This window comes from Notolepis coatsorum (assembly GCF_963971535.1).
Source record: "Notolepis coatsorum genome assembly, chromosome: 8".
NCBI lineage: Eukaryota > Metazoa > Chordata > Actinopteri > Aulopiformes > Paralepididae > Notolepis > Notolepis coatsorum.
The window spans coordinates 126,546,424-126,565,635 of NC_140172.1; the positions used below are offsets into that span (position 1 = coordinate 126,546,424).

General features: G+C 41.8%; 1 protein-coding gene across 3 annotated transcripts in view; it reads left to right on the top strand.

Annotated features, from left to right (window-relative positions):
- The window catches only part of LOC311233739 (tripartite motif-containing protein 3-like), a 100,199-nt gene that overhangs the window by 20,741 nt on the left and 60,246 nt on the right, over positions 1-19,212 (top strand). For 2 of the 3 annotated variants that reach the window (XM_084320742.1, XM_084320744.1), the window contains exon 1: positions 15,651-15,770. The exons of the other annotated variant lie outside the window; for it this stretch is intronic. The gene's annotated coding sequence lies outside the window, so the exon portion shown is untranslated. Of the gene's footprint in view, positions 1-15,650; positions 15,771-19,212 lie in introns of those variants that run through there. 3 annotated transcript variants of the gene reach the window in all.

Genomic DNA, 19,212 nt, shown 5'->3' on the forward strand with positions numbered 1-19,212 from the left:
ATGTGATTTGACCAAAGAACCGTAACATTATACACCAATAGGGTCCAGCTGCAGCGCCGGAGAATCCTTGCATGCTGAATGTAGAGTATTAGTATAGGGTCTAGCTGCATCGCCGGAGAATCCTTGCTGGAGCTGGAGGCTACTCAACTATACACACAGACAGTGGAGCTGTTTGCAGATAGCGAGCATTTTGACTTATTGCGTGGTGGCGATGTCTCGCAGATAATACAACTACAAGTATGATTATATAATATATATTTTATTTAAAAAAAAATTATATAATACATATATATATATTTATTTTTAATCAAAAAGATTTGGCAGGTAAGAAATATGCTTGGCGGGTAGATTCTTCCCATCTACCCGCCACTGGCCGGTGAGTCAAAAAGTTAATTTCGCTCCCTGTGTCTACGCTACTATGCACTCAGTGTAGCACTCGAGTTTGACACTGCTAGACAAACAATACCAATTAATCACTCTGGATAAAGGTGACAGCTCAATGACTACATGTGAATTTAAATGTAACTGACAGTTATTGCTCTGACTGGAGCACACCTGTTTTGATTTGACAAGTTGACATCATTATTTCTGTTGTGATGCCAAATACCTTCTGGCTGTGAGGTATGTTCCAACACACTTCTGGGTCATAAACTAACGTTGTAAACTAACAAGTTCATGTTTGCATTTAAAACTGAAAGATCTGTTGTTGTACAATTGGTTTATGACATTTCCATAGTGTTTCAGTTTGTCAGCTTGATATGACATTATCTTAACATTGTACGTGGACTGCATTTATGGCTACAATGACGGACTGGGATAAAAAAGAAAATGGTTCACACCAAAACCACTAACCAATAAGTTCTATCACAAAACAGATTAATTAGTTTTAGGTATAAGCCTCTCAAAGCAATTAACACTAACAGTACCCCAATAATGTATTGTTTATCCTTGCCTTGAAATATTATACTGTAAGAAGAGGAATGACACTCTTAATCACTGGGAAAAGATCATGTGATCATGTGACTATTGAGTTCAATGTTGATGAAAGGAATTGACAGAATTTATTAGATGAAACGGAATATAATAGAAACCTCTGCATGCTTGAGGTGGCGCACAGGCGCCAGACTATAAAAGAGCTGACTTACAACAAGAAACACAATGCCACTACGGCAAACATCGCTCAGTTGTCCATATCCTCAGTGGATTTGAAATGGCATTGGGCTTTTTTAATTCCTCAGCTTCACCATTCCATCCCAGCTTCATAGCTACAATACAGCTACACTCTGTTACAATACAACCACTAGCTTAGCTACACTCTGTTACAATACAACCACTAGCTTATCTACACTCTGTTACAATACAACCACTAGCTTATCTACACTCTGTTACAATACAACCACTAGCTTAGCTACACTCTGTTACAATACAACCACTAGCTTAGCTACACTCTGTTACAATACAACCACTAGCTTATCTACACTCTGTTACAATACAACCACTAGCTTAGCTACACTCTGTTACAATACAACCACGAGCTTAGCTACACTCTGTTACAATACAACCACTAGCTTAGCTACACTCTGTTACAATACAACCACTAGCTTAGCTACACTCTGTTACAATACAACCACTAGCTTAGCTACACTCTGTTACAATACAACCACTAGCTTAGCTACTCTCTGTTACAATACAACCACTAGCTTAGCTACACTCTGTTATAATACAACCACTAGCTTAGCTACACTCTGTTACAATACAACCACTAGCTACACTCTGTTACAATACAACCACTAGCTTAGCTACACTCTGTTACAATACAACCACTAGCTTAGCTACACTATTACAATACAACCACTAGTTTAGCTATACACTCTGTTACAATACAACCACTAGCTTAGCTACACTCTGTTACAATACAACCACTAGCTTAGCTACACTGTTACAATACAACCACTAGTTTAGCTACACTCTGTTACAATACAACCACTAGCTTAGCTACACCCTGTTACAATACAACCACAAGCTTAGCTACACTCTGTTACAATACAACCACTAGCTTAGCTACACTCTGTTACAATACAACCACTAGCTTAGCTACACTCTGTTACAATACAACCACTAGCTTAGCTACACTCTGTTACAATACAACCACTAGCTTAGCTACACTCTGTTACAATACAACCACTAGCTTAGCTACACTCTGTTACAATACAACCACTAGCTTAGCTACACTCTGTTACAATACAACCACTAGCTTAGCTACACTCTGTTACAATACAACCACTAGCTTAGCTACACTCTGTTACAATACAACCACTAGCTTAGCTACACTCTATTACAATACAACCACTAGCTTAGCTACACTCTGTTACAATACAACCACTAGCTTAGCTACACTCTGTTACAATACAACCACGAGCTTAGCTACACTCTGTTACAATACAACCACTAGCTTAGCTACACTATATTACAATACAACCACTAGTTTAGCTACACTCTGTTACAATACAACCACTAGCTTAGCTACACGCTGTTACAATACAACCACTAGCTTAGCTACACTCTGTTACAATACAACCACGAGCTTAGCTACACTGTATTTGTATTACACAGCCATAACAATACGGCTTACCTTCATGTAGTTGGAAAACATGTATTTGCTTTTCCCGGCAATTCTATCAATGACATAATCCGTATCCAGGTTCAGGATCATTTCAGTTACTTCAGTTACTTTAACCCTCGAGTCAACCTTCAAAAAACCCACTACCTGTCTCCCTAGTGACCGAAACTGCATACATAAAATCTAGCCAACGCTATCCACAAACACACGTGAAGAAAACCCTAACCTATTTGACCAGAACTGCGACAAGGGTGACTCGAGGGTTAAATGTATCCATAAGCATGAATAAATTGTCTTGAGAGGATAATGTTCCTCGATGATAATGCACCTTATGCTGGGAGAAACGTTTTGTCTTTCACTTGTCTAATGTTAGCAACGAGGGCATGGCTGGTGAAAATTATTCTAGGTGGGGCGGTGCCATATTCAATCACTTTCAGTAAATACAGTAACCAGACCTGCAAACTGATAAGAGGTGAAAAAGGTGACATGTTTGTAAACCAAACCCATTGTCCCCCAGAAGAAAATCATTGTGATTTTAACATGTAAACGAAGCACGCAGAGAAGAAAATAAATGGAAAAGACAAACCGTATCCGGGTCTGACAGCACTACAATTACATTTTCATATCATAATATCATAACGCAGAGGCTGAGACTCACTTTTTTTTGCTTCCGGTAGAACATCGCGTACAAATTGGAAGAGCAGCCACGTGTCGCGCTAACCCTTCGAGAAGCTTTGTGGTCCGGGCTTGAATTTTCCATAAATGTGTCCATAAATCCATTTAGTTAGATCCAACACTGTCTGAATGTATCTTGTGATTATTATCAATTTCCAATGACGACAACAACTATTAGCGTTAGTTATTTCCTGGTTGGCGTGCTTCGGGACGTGATGTCACACGAATGCCACGCTCAGCCAATAGACTATTTGTTTTATTAGTGTGAACGTATACATTTGATCCAGTGCACATTTGGATAGTATTGTAATATTGCGATATCCCATGGATATAGCTGTTTTTATACATTTATACATCTCCACCAAATGTCTCCTCTCAAATGACTTTTGGAGAAGAGATATTATTGAATTTGGGCACAGCTGTAATCCTGTCTCTTGAGTCCCTGCGTTCATCATTGTCGTCATCACGTCAGTCCGTACCCCCTAACACACCAATGACTCTGCTTGGGGCGCTAAATTAATCGCTTTAGGCATCATATTTGAAGACGCTGATTGGCAACATTTTGTTGCTAGGTGCATTTATGTTGCCATGTGCATTTTTCAATTGACGCGCAGTCAGTGGGGCGATGTTTCTAGCACCCCAGAAGAGAGAGGGGATGAACAGGAAGCACAAACAATGATTTATATTTTATATAATACACGTTATTGTGCATTTGAAACACAAACATACTTAAAATTTGTAATTATTATTTATTTAAAAAAAAAAGTATTATATTTTTTGCGGTCGAAATCTACTATAATAGAAAGATTCAAAACCACTTTCCACCAGGGGGGGCAGCACCCTAGCGCCCTCTATGGACCAGCCGCCACTGCATGTTAGGATCTTTTTTAAGAAGCACAAACAGGGCTTGACATTATCTTTTTGGCTCACCAGCCACTGTGGCTAGTGGTTTTCCAAAGTCACTAGCCACTCAGCATTTTCACCAGCCAAAAATCCCAGCGCTCGTGCCCCCACCCAAAAAGTAATAAATATAGGTAATTGGACAATGTAACTGCATGCATTTGTTTGGACATAATATTTTAAAAAGCCAAAGCCAAAGTGGCTGGTAAGAGTTACACACCACTGCCGAATTCTACCCGCATTTGGCGGGTGGCGGGTGTTAATGTCAAGCCCTGAGCACAAACATAAAAGGGCTGGTATAAAGTATTTGTAAGTTATTTCAAATCTAATTATTTAAGACAAACTTTCTCTTAACAGGCGCCCCCAAAATTGGCCAGTTTAGTTTTAGTTTTTGAGGACTGCATACTTTTTTGCAAACCAAAACACTATACTTTATTCTTATAGCACATGCATGAGCCTGATCTCTTTTGAAAGATCACATTTTTCTGATACAATAAAGAAAATTCACTTTTAGTGCTAATGAAATAGAGTAACATAGGTCTGAACTGTTGTAGAAAAACTTGTTACTCATGCTTTTCTGTAGTAGTTAGTAGTTGTAGTATTTCCCCAAAAATTATTGAGGCTGAAACAACATGCTGGGTCCATAGCCTGAAGTCTTGTGTAGTACATGTCCAAATCTCATAAAAAAAATTTCAGAAATGAGTGACTTTGGTAAACTGTGTAGCGTTCCTGGTTTCTATTTCCTCATAGACTTCAATTCATTCTGCGGTTTTTCTCTTCCTGTTTTCGCTCGTGACTTTTCACCTAGATCCCTGATTCATACATCCCCAGGTGGGGTATCATTGGAAAGCTACAACCCTGTCCAATAATTTTTGAGATCGCCAAATGATTGACGGAACTAGAGCCCCAAGAGTCGGGAGTGGTATTTGCACAATACCATGTACAGTACTTCGTGCAAGCCTCACATATCGGCATGTAACTCGAGAACCGCTGAACGGATTTTGTGACCTGAAAGGGCTATCGACAGGCAAGAATGGGGCTTTAATTCGATATACAGTATATATTGTATTAAAAATATGCACACCCGAGCCACTAGAGGTCGCCAATGTGCCGGTGGGCAAATCGTCCTCAAGAGGGCCCACATGTTATCCAAAGCGACGTACAAGTTATGTACAACAATTCAGCAGGAAGGGTACAACCATTACTGGGAACTGTTACAGGTAGGGTACAACTGTTACTGCATGGCTATTGGCTAGCTAGCCAAAATGGCTATTTCCACTGCTTATTTCAGTTTGTCAGCATGGTACGACATTAGTTTAGCACTGCACATGGCTAGCTTGCCTACTGTATCAAGGCAGTCCATTTGTTGTTGTTTTAAATACAGTGGAAACTGATCATACATAATGAGGGCAGATTGACATAACCATTTTGAAATGCATCATGTTTATTTTATTTATCACATCAGTTTAGTATAATGTTATTAAGTAGATCAAAGCAAATTTGGCACCACACTGTGTTGTGTCGGTCCCACCCTCATAGGGAATAAAGTCCCTTCATTTTGCATTATACATGTCTCGTGTGGATCATTAAGAGGAATCAGCAAGGTAAACACACTGCCCACCAATGCCTCTTTTTAATGTCAGGTTATGGGAGGTGGTTGGGGTCAAAAACAGTGTGATTAATTAGCATGAATCGTGTTAAGGTTTTCAAATTAATGGACAGCATTATAGCGTTAATATTGACAGCCCTGCTCTGTGTATGAGAATAAACGCTGATGGTTTTTGTATGAAACAGAGGTCCATATACTTGCTGCCAGTGCCTACACAGAAATGGTGTTCACACACCTGTTTGTCCTGAGGCTAATTGTGACATGAACAGGACTGGATGGCTTGAACTAATTAGGTGCTTAGTGACTGGAAGATAGCTCCATGCATTTGTGTCAAATCAGTCAATTCAAAGTACATACAAACCTGTTTGTTCACAGTCTTTCTTGTATGTCCTGCCAATAATAACCACCTTCCTCACAATAGTTTGCCTACAGTATTTGCATAGATCAGTGTGAATAATGACATTGCTTGTATTCTGTGTGCCGTGTTAGTACATGCATGAATTCAAAGTAGCTACCATCAGGTTGGTTTGGGTGCAATTAACTTCCAATTCAGTGAATTCAGGAAGTGGATTATCTTTAAAATTCAGTAGGTCTACTGAATGAATGTTGCAAGTAAATTACAATTTCTGTTTAAAATGCATGAATCAAGGTGCCATTATCAAAGAGTCTCCAGTGGTTAACATTAGCCTTAATGACATTAGCAAAAAAAAATCTGATTCATTGGCTATGCAGTTGTGGCTCACAAAAATTTATATCTATGCAGTCATGGCTCAAAAAAATGTATGGGTTCCAGTTGGGCACTTGTTCAAGGATCCTGCATACACCTCAAAAACTGAAGTACAGAATCCATCGTGGTAGGCCTACAGTACTACTGTTCTTTTGTTCTACTACTGTTCTCTTCAACTAAATAACCAAGCTTTTCTCCACTATACGTGATAGTTTGAGTGAGTATCGTGCAGTTAGTTCTGGAGGGAAAACATCATCTTTCACCCATGTGTACTGTACTTGCCTTGGGCTCTATTTGTGTTCTAATAACTGCATACTGTTTGCTGTGCTAGCGTGACCCTATGGCATTAAGCTGCCCCTCGTCTGATCATTCACTTGTGACACATCTCCTTTGTGTTTTCTTTACCACAAAGTACGCTGGGATCCTGGGGAAGGCGTCTGCGTTAACGAGAGACAGACTGATATGTATTCACATGTTGAACGGATCACACCAGTGAGCGTGCTGTGCGGGAAACGAGCAGGGAACGTGCAGGGAACGTGCAGAGAACGTGCACAGCACAGGCCTTTTAGTGGGGCAAAGGGCTCGAGCAACAAAAGGGAACTCCTGCCTCTAAAATCTCTAACATGGCACATATAAGCCAAATTATGTCACAGTGAGAATACTGTGCTTTATGTAACACTTTGCAAAACATCTCAAAGTGACGCACTCTCTGTATGGCGGGGCGTCATTGGACCCCTTGGACCCTATCTGCGCACGTGCGCGGGGGGCCCGGTGCTGGGCTGTGCAGGACATGTGCCTGCCAGAGGTGAGGAGGGAGTAGAGAGAGCTGATAGATCTATATGTAGAACTTACTTATGTGGGGGCTCAGACTGGACCATGCATGCGGGCGGACGGGGGATATAGCTCCACTTAACCGGGGTCTCAAAGGCTGGCCTGCACCTGGTACACACACCACGAGTTCTGTATCAATATCCACACCCACTGGCCCAGAGCCATATCACAGAGAGAGAGCGGGGGGTGGGGGGCTGGCTATCAGCTGAGCAGCTGAGGATAATCGGGGGCTAGGCACCACTAGTGTGACTCAGAAACAGCTGACTGGTGCGTGTGTTTGTATGCGTGCGTGCATGTGCATGTGCATGTGCACACGAGTGGTAGCAGTGGGTAGTGCGGGCTGTCAGACTTAACGAACATCACTGTGGCTCCAGGGCCTTGGGATTACGCTCTGTTAAACAAGAACGATCTCCCTGCTCAGTGTGTGTGTGTGTGTCAGTGTGTGTGTGTGTGTGTGTGTGTGTGTGTGTGTGTGTGTGTGTGTGTGTGTGTGTGTGTGTGTGTGTGAAATTCTTCCTTCCTCCACCATCACTTCCTCCTCCTCCTTTTATTGGACTCCTCCTCTCAGTAGAGCTGCCGCGGTATTGATGTTTTCCTTACACAAATATTTCCTACCGCCGCGGTTATTACCGCACGCACACAAAAAAAATTAAAAAAAAAGTTTGAATGCATTTTTTTTTAGTAGTCTACTCTTTATAGCATATAGCCTGCCTCTAGTCTAAATGTCTATCTTTAGAGGATGACTTTGCAGCATGAATATTGTTTGGGATTCGGCAAGCACGCATTCGTTATTGAAAGTGAAACACGGATTCGAAGTTTCCCCTCTGGTCGTGCGCCGTTCACTCGGTGTCGCGGGCAGGGGTGGTTACCCCCCCGACCCTTTCTTCTTCTTATTATTATAAAGTTACTACTTTATAATAAAGGCATTCGTTTTGTGGCATTAACGTTATATAGTTACACGTTCAATAACATCAGCGTATTTACCGGACCATAGCAAGGCAAGAAATACTCAATTCATATCTCAGTTCCTTTCTTTGCTCAGAGCGTGCTGAGTTGTCCCATTCTGCGGTCTGTTAATAAAGTTTTCAATCAGACAAGTGTATAGAACGAAGGGCTTTTATTATAACATTCGTTGCAGACAGTAAAATCATTATGTCTCGTTTAGTACTCCTGAGGAGCGATGGTAGTCCACTCCGGCGGGGAGCTAAAGCTAACGTTATTAGCCGTGTTGTGATGAGCTCTGATCCAACGTGTGACGCGTCTCTCTTCTGACCAATCAGTGGTCTGCAATGTTTCACGTGACTTTTCTGGTACCCAATAGGGTTGCTTGGAACCTCGATAGAGGAGTAGGGTATATCTGCAGAGCCGCAAGCCCAACGAGAGGAGGGTACTTTATTATTATTATAAAAAAAAGCGGTGATGCGGTATTCAGCCTACTCTTGCGGTGGGCGTGATGTAACCGCGATACCGCGGTAATGCGGTAATCGCGGCAGCTCTACCTCTCAGTGGTGGAAGAAGTACACTGTCGCTCATCACCTGCTAGTTACCTTCAACCAGGGGCGTAAGCAAGACATTCTTGACCCTCTGTGTGTACATGTTGTGTCTCTGCCCCCCCGCCCTACACTCATACACACCTTTTAGTGAAAACCTTTAAAAGCATTTTAGTCAAAGTGTCCTTTATCAATCCCCTTGGGAACATTCAGGTGTCATAGCAGCATGGGGGAGGGGGGAAGGGACTTACAGGCAGGGGGAAACAAATAATACAAATAGTAATAATAATAGAGTAGAATATAATAAATAATAATAGTAGTGTACATATTACAACTCTGTACTAGGGCTGGGCGATATAACGATAACGATAATTATCGCGATATATTTTAATAATCGATATCGGAAAAAAGAAATATCGAAATAAAAAGGTAACATTATTATTATTTATTTATTTTTGTTACCTGCAACAGGGCAGTTTTAAAACCAGAGACAGTGGACAGACTTGTCTTTCTTGCCTGCAACTTAAAGTAATGGCTTTGCTTGTCCAAATGACAATACTGACCAAATTGAGATTTATTTTTCTCTTGTCCATTTATTTTGTTTGCTTTCTAATTTAAAATACAGTTTGAAACCGTCTGTACACAGTAGGCTATGTGTGCTAGCAGAGCTAGTCTCCAGTCGCGAGTCACGGTGCACATGTGAGGTGGTTTGTCCACCAAAAAAGCGCCAAAAGATAGAAAAGAAACTAGCAGAGCCAGAACTATTCAACTCCCCTGGAGCCACAGCCATCAGAGAAGCCGGTTTACTTTCGCTTTCAAACCAGCTGCAGCCTGGGAACTGGAGTGTGAGGGGATGTAACACTAAAGATGGCGACAACGAAAAAGAATTGCTGCAAAATAAACATACATCTGTTGTTAAAAACAAAATATATATTATTAAAAAAATATATATATATTTTAATATCGAATATCGAGTGATATGATATTGTTATCGATATCGTTATCGCGATATCATTTTTGGCCATATCGCCCAGCCCTACTCTGTACATATATCTGATTAGCACTACACTCAGTAGTACTAATTTATATATTTTATAGATGGCAGTATATTCTATCATAAATAATAATAGTATATATAGCAGTAGCACACAGGAAAGAGAGTCCATGCAGTGTTCAGTAATTAAGAGTCAGGTGGTCCTAACAGTTCTCAAGTTCTCCAGCCGTTAGCAGCAGTCTGTGCCCATGGTGGCCCCCCTCAGCGCGGGGCCCTGGGTAGTCAGTTGCACTTTGGCCCCTGCTTCTAAACCCCTGGTTGATTTTCCCATTGACGAATACTAAATAACTGCTCATGAAATATTTATTTCATAAACTTTGAAAGATTAATTGTTTTAGAATATGTTCTTCTATGATGTAGGAATGATAAGATCTATTGCAATGAAAAGCCCAGTTTTCCTTTGAAACCCAGGAAAAGGAAATTAAGTCACATTTCAGGCAACAGCGCACACTGTAATCATTTGGTATCAAATCCCCTACATAGAGCTCAAGCCCTTTCCCCCTGAGCTTGGAACTGAACCAGCAGGAGACGACATGAGGACACTCCCCATGTACTGAAGGGGGGGGGGGGGGGGCTAGAGCCCCAGACATTCAAATTCTAAATCAACATTCATTTTTTTTTTTTTTTTTTTTTTTTTGTATTCTTTTTTTGTATTATTTCTTTTTGTGTCTATTCAATCTGTTTAAACCAATGGGGGTTTTCTTCACAGTTGCAGTTAAAGATTAGGCTACACTAATATTATACTATAAGACGTCACCATCACTTTTATACCAACCGTGCCCTTATTGGATTATTTATGTTGACGAAACTGATGAGTTATATTCATTAAAGAAAGTTGATTTAATAAAATAAAAATACTAATTTAATCAGATGAATCACTTTATTCAAATTGAGGATCTAGTTTGAATTTAATTGTATATTTTTTATTTAATTTCTTTTATGAAGTACATTTTTTTTTATAGACATTCAAAGCTTTGTTCGAACACTTCAATCGAAGCGTTGGATGTTAAAAAATGACATTCGGTACAGCCCTACGATGCAACCATATAAAAACATATAAAAAAAAACATAAGAAGTAAGAACCATATAAGTCCATAGAACCCTATAAGAACCATATAAGTCCATATAAGAACCATATACTGTAAGTCCATATAAGAACCATATATGTCCATAGAACCCTATAAGAACCATATACTGCATGTCCATATAAGGACCATATACAGTACGTCCATAGAACCATATAAGAACCATATAAGTACATATAAGAACCATATACTGTATGTCCATATAAGAACCATATAAGAACCGTATAAGTTCATATAAGAACCATATACTGTATGTCCATATAAGAACCATATAAGTCCATATAAGCACCATAGAAGAACCATAACACACTGTATGTCCATATAAGAACAATATAGGACTGTATACATCCATATAAGAACCATATAAATCCATATACTGTAAATCCATTGTAAATTTTTAGATGAACAATGTTTTCAAACCAAATTATCTAATGGCTGTATTAATTACATGTCATAGCATAGACAGTACTTGCCGGTGATGTATCACACTCCAAATGATTAGGATTTATTTTACAACTGCAAATACGTGGGCTGTCCAAAACATTTAATCGGAATAATTTGATACACAAGCACACACACACAAACATGGCCTGTGAGTTTCAAATGATGGGATCTGCAGAAAGGTGTGTGTGTGTGGAGTAGAGAGAACATAGAGCCCGGAAGAGAGAGAGGAAGGAAACATGGAGTCAATCTGCTGTCAGATTAGGCCTAGCTGTAGATTGTCCTACTCAGATTAGTCCTAGCTGTGGATTGTCCTACTCAGATTAGGCCTAGCTGTAGATTGTCCTACTCAGATTAGGCCTAGCTGTAGATTATCCTACTCAGATTAGGCCTAGCTGTAGATTGTCCTACTCAGATTAGGCCTAGCTGTAGATTATCCTACTCAGATTAGGCCTAGCTGTGGATTGTCCTACTCAGTTTGGCCTAGCTGTGGATTGTCCTACTCAGATTAGGCCTAGCTGTAGATTGTCCTACTCAGATTAGGCCTAGCTGTGGATTGTCCTACTCAGATTAGGCCTAGCTGTGGATTGTCCTACTCAGATTAGGCCTAGCTGTCCTCCTGAACTCTGCCAGGATTAACTGCTACTTCACCAGGACGGGCCTAAAGGTTAGAATAGAGACACAGGTTTGTGACCTGGAAGGTTGCCGGTTTGATCCCCAGAACTGGCAGGATCAACGAGGTTGGGGGAAGTGAAGGAATTAGAGCTCCCCCTCCCTCACTTTCAGGGCTGTGTTCTGAGTCCCCTCCTCTACTCCCTGTACACACTGTCCGCTGTGCGGACTGCACAGCGGAACAACAACACAATCATCAAATTTGCTGACGACACAGTAGTGGTGGGCCTGATCTCTGCAAACGACGAGAGGGCCTACCTGGAAGAGGTCAAGGTCCTAGCGGGATGGTGTCAAGAGAACAGCCTCTCCCTGAATGTCAGCAAAACAAAGGAGATGATTGTGGACTTTAGGAGGTCGGGGGTCAGGGACTACAGCCCCCTCAGCATCGACGGGGCACCGGTTGAGAGAGTGAACAGTTTTAAGTACCTCGGAGTCCACATATCCGAGGACTTGACATGGACCACACACATTGACAGTGTTGTGAAGAAGGCACGACAACGCCTCTACTTCCTCAGGCGCCTAAGGAAGTTCCAAGTCAGTCAGAAGATCCTTAAGAACTTCTACTCATGTACAATAGAGAGCATCCTGACTGGCAATATCACCTCCTGGTTTGGGTATAGCACCGCACAAGACTGTAGCAAACTACAGAGAGTGGCCCGTTCAGCCGAACGCACAATTGGAGGGGGGCTTCCCACTCTCCAGAACATTTACAACAAGCGGTGCAGGGGTAAGGCTAAGATAATTATCAAAGACTCCAGCTACCCAAACAACTGCCTCTTTGAACTGCTGCGGTCAGGCAAGCGATACCGGAGTCTCATGGCAAGCACAGAAAGACTCAGAAGAAGCTTCTATCCCCAGGCCATCAGGATGCTCAACGAACAATAACACTATGTAACAACCATCAAATGCACTCACAGCACACACATCCACACGCACACACTCACTTTAAACAAACAACTCACTGCAGCACCCACTTAACACACTTTAGAACACCTAAACACACTTTATATTTATTGGTAAAGAATTTGCACTACAACTAGGGATGGGTACCGAATTCAGTACTTTTGAGGTACCGAACCAAAACACGTCGGTACTACCGAGTATCGAATCAAGTGAGACTTTTTTGTTTTTTTTGTTTTTTTTACTTTACTTTTTTTTTCATGTCAACGTTCACACGCACAATATATGCTTACCTAGGATTTGACTTGATTCAACAACAAAGCAGTCGGAGCAATGGCAAGCCGAAAACTGTCGAAATTGTAGTTATTTGAAGTTTGGATTTTTTTTTTTTTACGACTGAGGTAGGTAAATTAAATTTCTTGAGACTAAAGTACCGAAAAAAGGTACCGTTGGGTACCGGTATCGATTCACAGGTACCGGTATCGGTTAAAATGTGAAAGGTACCCATCCCTAACTACAACCCATACCTCATTACACCTTACTGTAAATTGTACCTTAATTGTACCTCATCCCATTTCTGCTTTGCACTATATAGTATATTGTATATTAGTATATTGTATAGTATATTGTATGGTAACTAAGTTACTTCTACTCTGCATTGAACATTGTACATATGTACATACTGAACACTTGTGTCTACGTACGTGACTTCTATTTTATACTTGCTATACTTATTTTATTTTATTTTATACTTATCTATTTTTGTCTAGCACAGTCTCTGGAGCGTAACAGAAAGAAGCATTTTGTATAAAAGTATTCTGTACTTCTGTATGACAACTAATAAAGAAACTTGAACTCTATATAGCCACCTTTTGAAGTGCCCTTGAGCAAGACACTTAACCCCCCAAATGTGCCAGTGGAGATGCTCCGTGTTCAACAGTATTGTGTGTGTGTGTGTGTGTGTGTGTGTGTGTGTGTGTGTGTGTGTGTGTGTGTGTGTGTGTGTGTGTGTGTGTGTGTGTGTGTGTGTGTGTGTGTGTGTGTGTGTGTGTGTGTGTGTGTGTGTGTGTGTGTGTGTGTGTGTGTGTGTGTGTGTGTGTGTGTGTGTGTGTGTGAGACAGTGTGTGAGACAGTGTGTGAAGCAGGGTGTCGCTCAAAAAGAGCATCTGTGCTCAGCGAACATTCTCTGGGTAAAAGGTTTTAAATCTGGATAAAACCAGATTTTTTAAATAAAATAAAAAGGGACAGGATTTTGATGGACAAGATGCAGGATAACACTGGCCATGGATCATTTTAACTTGGAATTTAATCCTCATTTAATCCCTTAGCCCTCAAATTAAAAACGTTTTAAAATCCTAGCATACGGAGCGTATTTTCATAGTTTAATACTGGATCGGATTAGAGACACATTCTGAAGTCACACATCAGTTCAAGATGACATCATGTGTTATGTAACTACATATGGTCTGAATTTATTTTGTGTGTGTGTGTTCTCTCTCTCGCTCTCTCTCTCTCTCTCTCTCTCTCTCTCTCTCTCTCTCTCTCTCTCTCTCTCTCGCTCTCTCTGTATATGTCTGTGTGTTTTCTCTCTCTCTCTCTCTCTCTCTCTCTCTCTCTCTCTCTCTCTCTCTCTCTCTCTCTCTCTCTCTCTCTCTCTGTATGTGTCTGTGTGTTCTCTCTCTCCCCATGTATGTGTGTGTTCTCTCTCCCCATGTATGTGTGTGTGTGTGTGTTCTCTCTGTGTGTGTGTGTGTGTGTGTGTGTGTGTGTGTGTGTGTGTGTGTGTGTGTGTGTGTGTGTGTGTGTGTGTGTGTGTGTGCGCGCGTGAGATCTGCTGTTACTGTTGATGTCTTTGCTCATAACTACTGTATGCCAGCCCTCAAACACACAATTTGTAGCCCACTATCTGTCAGTTAGTAGCAGTATACCATCAAGAACCAAGCTCGCTGACATGTATGTTCACATAGTTCAGCACATGACAAGGCTCGGCAGTTGTTATAATCCATTCTCTACTCAAAATAAACCACTGTATATATATATACAGTATACACACAGTAAGATTGAAAACACAAAGAAACATTGGAAAAACCAGATCTGTTATGGAGTCAAATCAATCACACAGTGTGGTTTCAGAAAACTAGCAGGGTCAGTGCCTCAGAATCAGACGTCTGTCCAGCTAAGATGGTGGTGAAGAAACTCTCCTCTTCTCGTCTCAATCTCTGCCTCTCTCTCCCTCCTCCACCCTGCCTGAATTGTTCACCAGTGATGCAATCGTTCTTCACAGCTAGTTTCAGTTCTCCCAGCCAATCGGCACGAGGCGGTGGGAGGGAATAGAATCAAGTTAGTGCTGGTAAACAACACGGACAGTAGGAGGGGCTTGGGGTGTATCCCCCCCCCCCCCTTCTGACATCACTAATCACTACTCAGCTGTTCTGTGTGTGTGTGTGTGTGTGTGTGTGTGTGTGTGTGTGTGTGTGTGTGTGTGTGTGTGTGTGTGTGTGTGTGTGTGTGTGTGTGTGTGTGTGTGTGTGTGCGTGCGTGCGTGTGTGTGTATGATTGCACGCGTGTGGATACGCGTGTGCAGGCAGGAAGAGAGAGAGGGAAGAGGAAGAGGAGTTGGTGATACAGAGAGGAAGAGGGGGAGGGGAGAGGAGAGTTAGGACATGCGCTGGTAGCTGGTGAGAGGAGATTCTGTTCAGTCATTAGACTGACTTTAAAACACAGCTGCCATGGAGACTTCTATGAATTCTGCCTCTGCTATTGACAGTAAGTAACTTTCTGGTGTGTGTGTGTGTGTGTGTGTGTGTGTGTGTGTGGGTGTGGGTGTGGGACGGGTGTGTGTAGGTGTGTTCAAGTTATTCAGCTTTCATTGGACAAGAGCTCGGCAATGGTAGAATCAGAGAGGAATCATTTTACTGTAACCTCTTTTTTCTGTTAAACGTCTCTTTCTCTCACTCACTCTCTCTCTCTCACTCTCTGTCTTTCTCTCACTCACTCTCACACACTCTGTCCCTCTCTCTCTCTCTCTATCACTCACTCTCACACACTCTCCCTCTCTCTCTCTCACTCTCTCTCTGGCTGTCTCTCTTCCAAGCTGCCCCTCCTTTGAACTGGGAAGGGAAGCTTTAATTTCCTGCCTTGCCCTGTTGCCCTGTTGCCCACTAGGTAGACACAGTCCCGGCGCCATGGGCGGGCATTAGGGGGCCGGGCCCGCCCACTGAGTCAGCTGTGCCCACCCTGGTAAAAAAAAAAAAAAAAAAAAATCTTTTTTAATCAAAGTCAACTATCCAAATCCTTAGTCGGGGACAGCCCTAGTGGGCACTGATGTCAACAACAACACTACTGAAGCTAGCACGGCACTCTGTGAGAATTCGTTTTCTACCCTCAAGAACGTCTTTACAGAACATCGCCTTAGTATGCTTCATCGACGCAACTAAGGCCAATTTAATTCAGTTGGCATTTGAGAAGGACTTAACAAAAAAGTTCAGGAATGAGTGGAGGGGCAGTGTTTAAGAAGATTTCACTCTGTCCCCAAACACCGCTTGCCTCTCTACTTATGATGGTGAGTAGCCTGTGGAGGAATTTTGTTTGCTTTTTTATGCACCTTATTTTTGTCAGTTCAAAAAAAAAAGTCTCTTTAATAAATGGAGACTTTTCAAAGATATAGAATAGAATAGAATAGAAATGTATTATCATGAGGGAAATTTGACAATGCAAATCACTCAACATTAAACATTTAGACAGAACAAGTCACAAATAAGAATAACAAAACAAATGGCCTAAGAATAGAATAAAATGAAATAGAATAAAAATAGAATAAAAGATACAGTAAATAAATACAGTAAAAATATACTGAAGTCTACAGTAGGTGTAATAATGCACAGTGCTGTTTAAAAAGTAAGAGTCCAGGAAGATGGTAATTGTCACTCTGTGCTCAGTGATGCAGTGAGGCACAGTGATGCATTGTATAGTCTGATGGCTGTCGGAATGAAGGACTTCCTGTGCCGTTCAGTGCTGCATTTAGGTAGTGTGAGCCTATAACATGCTCCTCCTGTCAGCCAAGTCTGTGTATAGTGGGTGGGAGGGGTTTTCCCTGATGGCCTGGAGCTTAGCAAGGTTCCTCCTCTCCGCCACCCTCGCTAGAGTCCAGCTCCACCCCAACCACGCTACTGGCCTTCTTGACCATCTTATCCAGCCTGTTTGTGTCCCCTGCTCTCAGTCCGCTGCCCCAGCAGGTCTGTTATATATATCCGTTCAGTCTGTTTTTGTATAAGTGAATGTTCTTAAGATAGAGAGAAATTAGATTTTTCAATTGCCTCTCTGCTGTTTAGTTCAGCACCGTGGGCAGCGCCAAGCAAGCCACAGCGCCGCTGTCCCAGCTGAAACGTATAAAAGGGAACCTGTGTTGAAAAACCATTGTGCCCCCCCGAGAACATTTTATGCCCCCCCACTAATTTGTTTCTGCAGCCTGGTCTGGGTAGACATAGTATCCACCTCTCGTCCCTCCTCTCCTCTGTGCTGGGGTGTGTATCTGCGTGGCTGCCCTTATTCGGAGTGAGACCACTGTCTCTGGCGCTGTTGGCTGAAATTAATGGGTTTTTTGGTTCTAATAAGTACTGAGAGTGCTTTGGTCTATTGTGTTTAAGGCCCATGGTGAACATGCGCGCACAGATGCTCTTTTTGAGCGACACCCTGCTTCACACACTGTCTCACACACACTGTCTCACTCACACACACACACACACACACACACACACACACACACACACACACACACACACACACACACACACACACACACACCTACACACACACACACACACACACACACGCAGCACATTACACGTACACACTCATTGACTTACAATCACAGCCCCCAGTGCTTTCCCATTACATGTCAAACCCTAATCTTGCACGGCAGCTGGCTTCCCGAGATCATGTGATCCAGAGGTGGGAAAAGTACTAAAATATCCCACTACAAGTACTGTTACTTTGATTACATTTGACTTAAGCCAAAGTAAAGTTACTGGTGTAAAAAATCTAGTTACATAAAAGTGAAAAGTAAAGAGTAAAAGTTACTGTTACTTTTTTTTTAATGGGGGGGCAGTACGACCTGTATATTGGAGTATATAAAGTTCAAATTTGGTTACTTTTAACACACCTTTACAAAATAATGAACAAAGTAAAGCACTCATGTAGGGAGGCGTTAATGGAAGCTCCTGTGCTGGCTGTCCCATAAAACATTTCCATTTTGATCATTTGTACAATAAACGTCAACATGCATGCAGTGGATGATTATGATTCGCCCGAGGCATATGTAGCCAATAGTCAGAGATGCGGAGAAAAGCTGACTAGTCTGGAGTGAGCAGTACTAGATTATAGGCCTACTGTTGGTAACAAACATGTGGCTGCTTGAAGCTTGAGACGTCGATGTGTGGCCGGCTGCTGTAGTGATCTGTCCTCCAGGTAACAAGCTGGAGACATGGATGTGTGGCCTTGCTGCTGTAGTGATCTGTCCTCCAGGTAACAAGCTGGAGACATGGATGTGTGGCCTTGCTGCTGTAGTATTCTGTACTCCGGGTAACGTCCCACATAAGGATGCAGGTGGAGTTAAGTTCATCGCGAGTGTTCGAGCCAAAGTAAAAGCGCTTGTTGAAAACAGAATAATGAGGTAGACTAGTAGAGGTGTGTAATGAAGCACTGTTGGTATTGCACATTTACATTTACATTTAGTCATTTAGCTGACGCTTTTATCCAAAGCGACTTACAAGTTCTGTACGACAGGTCATCAGGAAGGGTACAACTCTATCAGCTGAGTAACAATATTCATCAAAGTGTTGCGTGTTACAGTGTAGGTTAGTTTATTAGGACAAGTGCATGACAGTAAGGTTAGTTACGGTTCGATTTTTTTTTTAATATTTTTATTATTATTTCAGATAATGGTTGAAGAAGTGCGTCTTTAGTCGACGGCGAAAGATTGGACGGGATTCGGCTGTTCTAACTGGGGTGGGTAGTTCATTCCACCATGAGTGCCTTCATAACCTATGTTGACCTAAAATAGACCGAGGCGACAGTAGAGCAGTCGTCTGGTAATCCGGAGGTTCCCGGGTTCGATTCCCACTCCTCCCGGTCAGCGTGTCTAAGTGTCCTTGAGTAAAATAAAAGAATGCCTATAGTCCTGTTGTTCAATAATGTTACTAGCTCACTA